This window comes from Lathyrus oleraceus, chromosome 7, assembly GCF_024323335.1.
Source record: "Lathyrus oleraceus cultivar Zhongwan6 chromosome 7, CAAS_Psat_ZW6_1.0, whole genome shotgun sequence".
Classification (NCBI taxonomy): Eukaryota; Viridiplantae; Streptophyta; class Magnoliopsida; order Fabales; family Fabaceae; genus Lathyrus; species Lathyrus oleraceus.
The window spans coordinates 73076161-73081702 of NC_066585.1; the positions used below are offsets into that span (position 1 = coordinate 73076161).

The following is a 5542-nucleotide window of genomic DNA, read 5'->3' on the forward strand; positions in this document are numbered from 1 at the left end:
AAATAACGCACGGTGGCGGCTCTGTTTGTTTTGTTTTAGCCCGCCGGTTGTTTTTCGCGGATGCGACAGCTGGCGACTCTGCTGGGGATATGAAGTTGACCTATTGCTGGTCCATCTTCCCTAAGCGAGTCTCTCCTAGCGTTCTAGGATAGTTTAGGTTGCTTGTGCTGCTATTTATTGCATTTATTATTCTGATGTGTATATATTTGCATAAATATTTGCATGCATCATACTGTCATGTTGTTGTCCTCTGTACAGGTGGTTCCTCTGTTTTGGGGTGGGTGTTCTGAGTGGGGCTAAAACTCAGGCCCGAGTATACACCTAGGATTAGTATGGTCTCACGTTCCTCATTTGCTTTATCAGCATATTGTTGTAACGTGACATACCACAAGCCGGACGAGGTTCATCTGAGAGCTCTTCCTTTGTGGGGTTTTCCACTTTGGTTGGGTTACCTCTTTTGAGCTATTGACTTCGGTGACCGATCTTTCCCGGATCTTTGTTTAGACGATCTTAAGAGAGCTACAACGGCACACCCGAAAGGGCAAACCCGTTGAGTATTTTGGCCCGGATCTTTGTCTCCTGTTTTGAGGCTACTTCTCATGGTGTATGACTTAAGAGTTTTATTTCTGGGCTTAGAATCATGGATTCTATTTCTAAACCTCTGAAGATTTTTTGTGATAATTCAGCAGTTGTCTTTATGGCTAAGAACAATAAAAGTGGAAGTCGAAGCAAGCACATCGACATAAAGTATTTAGCCATTAGAGAAAGAGTTAAAGATAAAATAGTAGTTATTAATCACATTAGTTTTGATTTAATGATCGTTGATCCTTTGACTAAGGGCATGCCACCAATAAAATTTAAGGATCATGTAGAGAACATGGGACTTGGGCCCTCCTTATGATTATATACATACAGTTTATTAATAAAACTCTTATATTGTGATGTTTTCTCATTTTCATGCGCACATCAATTTGAGAAAATATGTTACATCTGGACCAAGAGTAAACATTGGTTTAATCATCAAGTTAGTTACCATATTACAAATATATACTTGAAAATAGACATGTTGTAATACATAGATGAGACTACTCGCTTTAAGAGGGACTATCTCTATGATTCACATATTCATTTCTTGAGTAAGTTTTCCATGACTCATTTATGCCAATAATCAATTCTATGGACCAAGTGGGAGAATGTAACGGTTTCTTATTTTTATTATAATAATTATTAATAATAAACCAATTTTAATGTGGTCAATAGTTTTGGGATTTTGGTTCTGAAAAGGGTATGATTTATTTTGGTTTTAATGTAAATTGATATGACCATTTAATTTGGTGGTAATGAGTTTTAATGGCTTTAAATTCTTGATGCTAGAATCAAGTCTATAAATAGTCTTTGGTTAGTGATTTTGAAATAAATTAGGATTTTTTTAATTGGAAATAGATTATACATTTTGGTTGTATTGATACTTTAAAAATATTATTAGAAAATAAAATTGATTTAAAAACTATTTCAGGATATTAGTTATAAAAGGTTTATGATGTTTGTTAAAAAAAAGTTATTTATGATATTAATTTTAAAAAAAGATTTACTTAAAATAATTGATTTTCTAACATTTGTTAGAAAAAATTGATTTAAAAAGTTGTTTTAAAAAAATTGATTTAAAAATAATTGGTTTTTTTAAAGGAATTAGAATTATAATACCAACTTAAAATGATTTTAAATTTGATTAGAAAATTATTATGTTTATATATATATATATATATATATATATATATATATATATATATATATATATATATATATATATATATATATATATATATATAAAAGTTTAATGAAAACATGTATAAAATCAAATATAAACGATAATCAGAAATTCCAAGACACTATCATGCATGCATAAATTATTATTGAGAGGTTAAAACAAAAATCAACCAACGGGGAAGATATTGTCCCCGATGAGCAAAGTCATGAAGAAGAAGAACTTTAGGATAGATAATTTGTAGATTGTGGATGATAAAATTAGATTAAAAAAATTAAATGAAATCGAACTGTTTAGGAAAGATTTTAAGCTGATTCTACATATTTCTTAGAACTCGAGCTAATGAATTTGATGAATTCATGGCTTTGTGAATTTAGATTTAAAAAATATATATTTTAAATAAATGAAAACAATCTAATAATGATAAAAGATTTTGAGTTTTTTTATTTTTATGATCTTTTGAGATTTTATGCATAAAATAATAATTTTAATAAAAAAATAATATTTTTAAAAATGCATTAATAACAAATACGATAATTAATAATAAAACGATTTTAAAAAATATTATTTTTGTGATTTTTACAGGAAAAACAAATAAAAGAGAGAAAAAAACACTAAAAATGACATTCCCCTTATAACTCCTTAACTCCTTTTGGAACAAACTAGACTATTCCATTTATTCAAAATAAAACAGCATTAACGAGTGATAACATGAAACTATATCACATTTTTAGACTTGATTTAATTAAATTATATCGTTATTTGATTCAATTTATTTTATATTATTCCATATTACTCGGCATTTTCTTATTATTTATTTCAAGTATCATTATTTAAAGCACATGTGAAAAAGAAAGAAAAGGGGTGCAAAAAGAAGATTTTCTAGGAAAAGCAGCAAGCTGAAGCACCAAAGCCCAGTCCACGTTTGGAACAAAATAAATTGTTGTCATGATCGCAACAAGCACGTGTCGATCGCCACGTCCTAAGACCTAGTGTTACGACCGTAACACATAGTGTGACGGACGTCACACATTCCACTCCTATATTTTGGGCTTTACGTGCGTAATTGAGTGGACGGTTTCCCCTAAATTCTCTCATGCACTCGGAGACGCTTTGAACCATACTGAAGACACATTCTAGGAGACGGTTATCTTGGGAGGTTAATATAAATAAACCTCACAAAAGCCAATGGAAGCTCTCTCTTTTCTCCGTATAATTTCTCCAGCATTCTAATTTTTCAAGCAATTTATTTCTTCTTTTTTTTCTAGTTTAATTTCTGAAGCATACAATTTACTTTCTCACGATAGTTTCTACACCGGAAACTATTGTGTAATTTTTACTGGATCTAACCTTACGTCAGATCATAGTATTTTATTTCCTTGTTTTTACTTTCCTATCTGATCGAGAATTGTGAAGAACAAATCCAACCGACTTGTGGTGGAGTGTTCGAGCACCGAAGCGTAGGAGATAAAATCCAGATTTCTAGTATTTTTCCAGGTTCATTAATTAATTGATTATTCATTTTAATTTACATATGCTTTGTTCCGCTGTTTATATATGTTGTTTGTTTGATATGGCCGTATTTATGCATGATTATTGTTTATGCATGTTTATCATGTCTGGCTAATTAATTTAGATATCGGTATGTAAAGTAAGCGGAATAAAGGAATCCAAATTGAGTTGGTTTAAATTTATTTCAGAATATAGTCACTCTTTTTCTGGTCTCAATTTACAAAGTTAATGCCAAGGTTTTTGTACGAGAGTAAAAGACATAAAGAAGTTAAAATCAATAGAACGACGGTTTGAGTTTTTAACTGGACAGTGTAAATTGAACATTAACTTTAAATCAGGGCGAAAGCAATTTTTAAGGTTAATTAAATTCTAATTATTTTCAAAAATTATTTTTAAAAGTTAAATGTGAGGACGAGAGTTAAGCATTTAAGTTTAATCATGTAATCTAAGTCAACAGAGCGAGAGTTTGAGACGAGGGCGTTTAAACGATTAGTATTTTCTCAAAAGGAGTTTCTATAGATTCTATTATTTTCAAAAGTGATTTTAGACTTAACGAAATAGTGAGAGCGTACGTTAAAATATAAAGTCATAGTCTAATTCAACAGAGCGAGAGTTTGAGGAAAAGACTTTTACATAATAGTGTCTACTGAAAAGACTTATTTTAAAATTAAGAAAAAGACCAACGAAGATTTGATTCCCCAAATACGACGAACTACATACTGATATCCATATTATTTGATATTTTATCTAGATCCAAATTTAGTTTTATTTTTTTCCCCTAATCATTAAAGTATCATCCGCCTTAGCTTTACGCAGTAACCCTAAAAAAACGGTAGATCGATTCATTAAGTCCCTTTGGGATCGATATCTTTTAAAACTACGCGATTAGACTGTGCGCTTGCAGTTAGTACCCCGATAGACTCATAAAGTCGCGACCAAGTTTTTGGCGCCGTTGCCGGGGACTTTTATTTAGTCGATATCGTAACTCTTCTGTTACGCTGTAGAGACTAAGGCAATTTTTATTTTTTCCCTTTTTCTTTGATTTGTATGCCGCACACTCGCTCACAAGGCGAGCCGTACTACTTAAAAATCAACGACGTCGAACGATATCTCCGATTATTACGACGAATTCGGGAGTATCGTGCTAGAAACAATCTTCCTCCAATCGAAGTTCCTGATCTCAAAAATCTCCTTCCTTTAACGATACCAGCGATGGCCGAACCAGCCCGTGCTCTTCGAGATTACGCTGCTCCATCGCAGGATAAGCCGCATTCGAGTATTGCTCCACCCGCAATCGAAGCGAACAACTTCGAACTTAAACCTTCGTTGTTGCAGGCAGTGCAATAGAATCAATTTTCTGGAAATCCTACCGAGGATCCAAACCTTCATTTATCCGTATTTATCCAATATGCTGACACTGTTAAAGTTAATGGTGTCACTTCAGAGGCAATTCGACTTCGTCTCTTTCCTTTCTCGTTAAGAGATAAAGCTAGAAGATGGCTTCAGTCTCTTCCTTCCAACTCAGTCACCACATGGAATGAGTTGAAGAAAGTCTTTCTTGCCCGATATTTTCCTCCAAGCAAAACAGCTATGTTGAGAGCCCAGATAAATGGATTTAAGCAAAAAGATAACGAATCTCTTTTCGAAGCATGGGAAAGATACAAGGACATGATGAGACTTTGCCCACACCATGGTTTAGAGGATTCGTTAGTAATTCACACCTTCTACAATGGTCTCTTGTACAACACAAGGTTAACAATAGACGCCGCCGCCGGTGGTGCGCTTATGGATAAACCTTACACCGACGCTTATCAACTTATCGAGAGCATGGCCCAAAATCATTATCAGTGGGGAAGCGACCAAACAGTGGTAGAAAAACCTCAAACAAAAGGTGGCATGTACGAGATAAGTAGCCTTGATCATGTTAATGCAAAAGTGGATGCTCTTGCCCAGAAAATTGAAAGTTTAAATGTATCACCTGAAGGAGAATTGCGGTCCAAAACGCATCGGAAATTAAAAAAATTCTCCTTTAGAGATCCTTACGAATGGTCATGATCAGTGATAGAATATTTACCTCTTGTGACGACTGAAACCTTTGGTGCAGATCTCTTGTGACAATCAAAACCTTTGATGCAGATCCACGGAGCGATCACGAACGTTGAACGATGACAACGTCTCTACTCAGTCCACACGAACGGGTTCCTTCAATCTCAGTGCTAGCTGGTACGAATGAAGGCTTTGAGTGAGAGAGAGAGAGAGAGAGAG

The 5542-nt window shown here is 33.6% G+C and overlaps 1 non-coding gene across 1 annotated transcript; it reads right to left on the reverse strand.

Moving 5' to 3' along the window:
* Nucleotides 1-4867: 4867 nt before the first annotated feature.
* On the reverse strand, nucleotides 4868-4974 carry LOC127109902 (small nucleolar RNA R71). The gene has a single exon (XR_007797148.1). It is a non-coding gene; the product is annotated as a small nucleolar RNA R71 (small nucleolar RNA).
* Nucleotides 4975-5542: the final 568 nt, after the last annotated feature.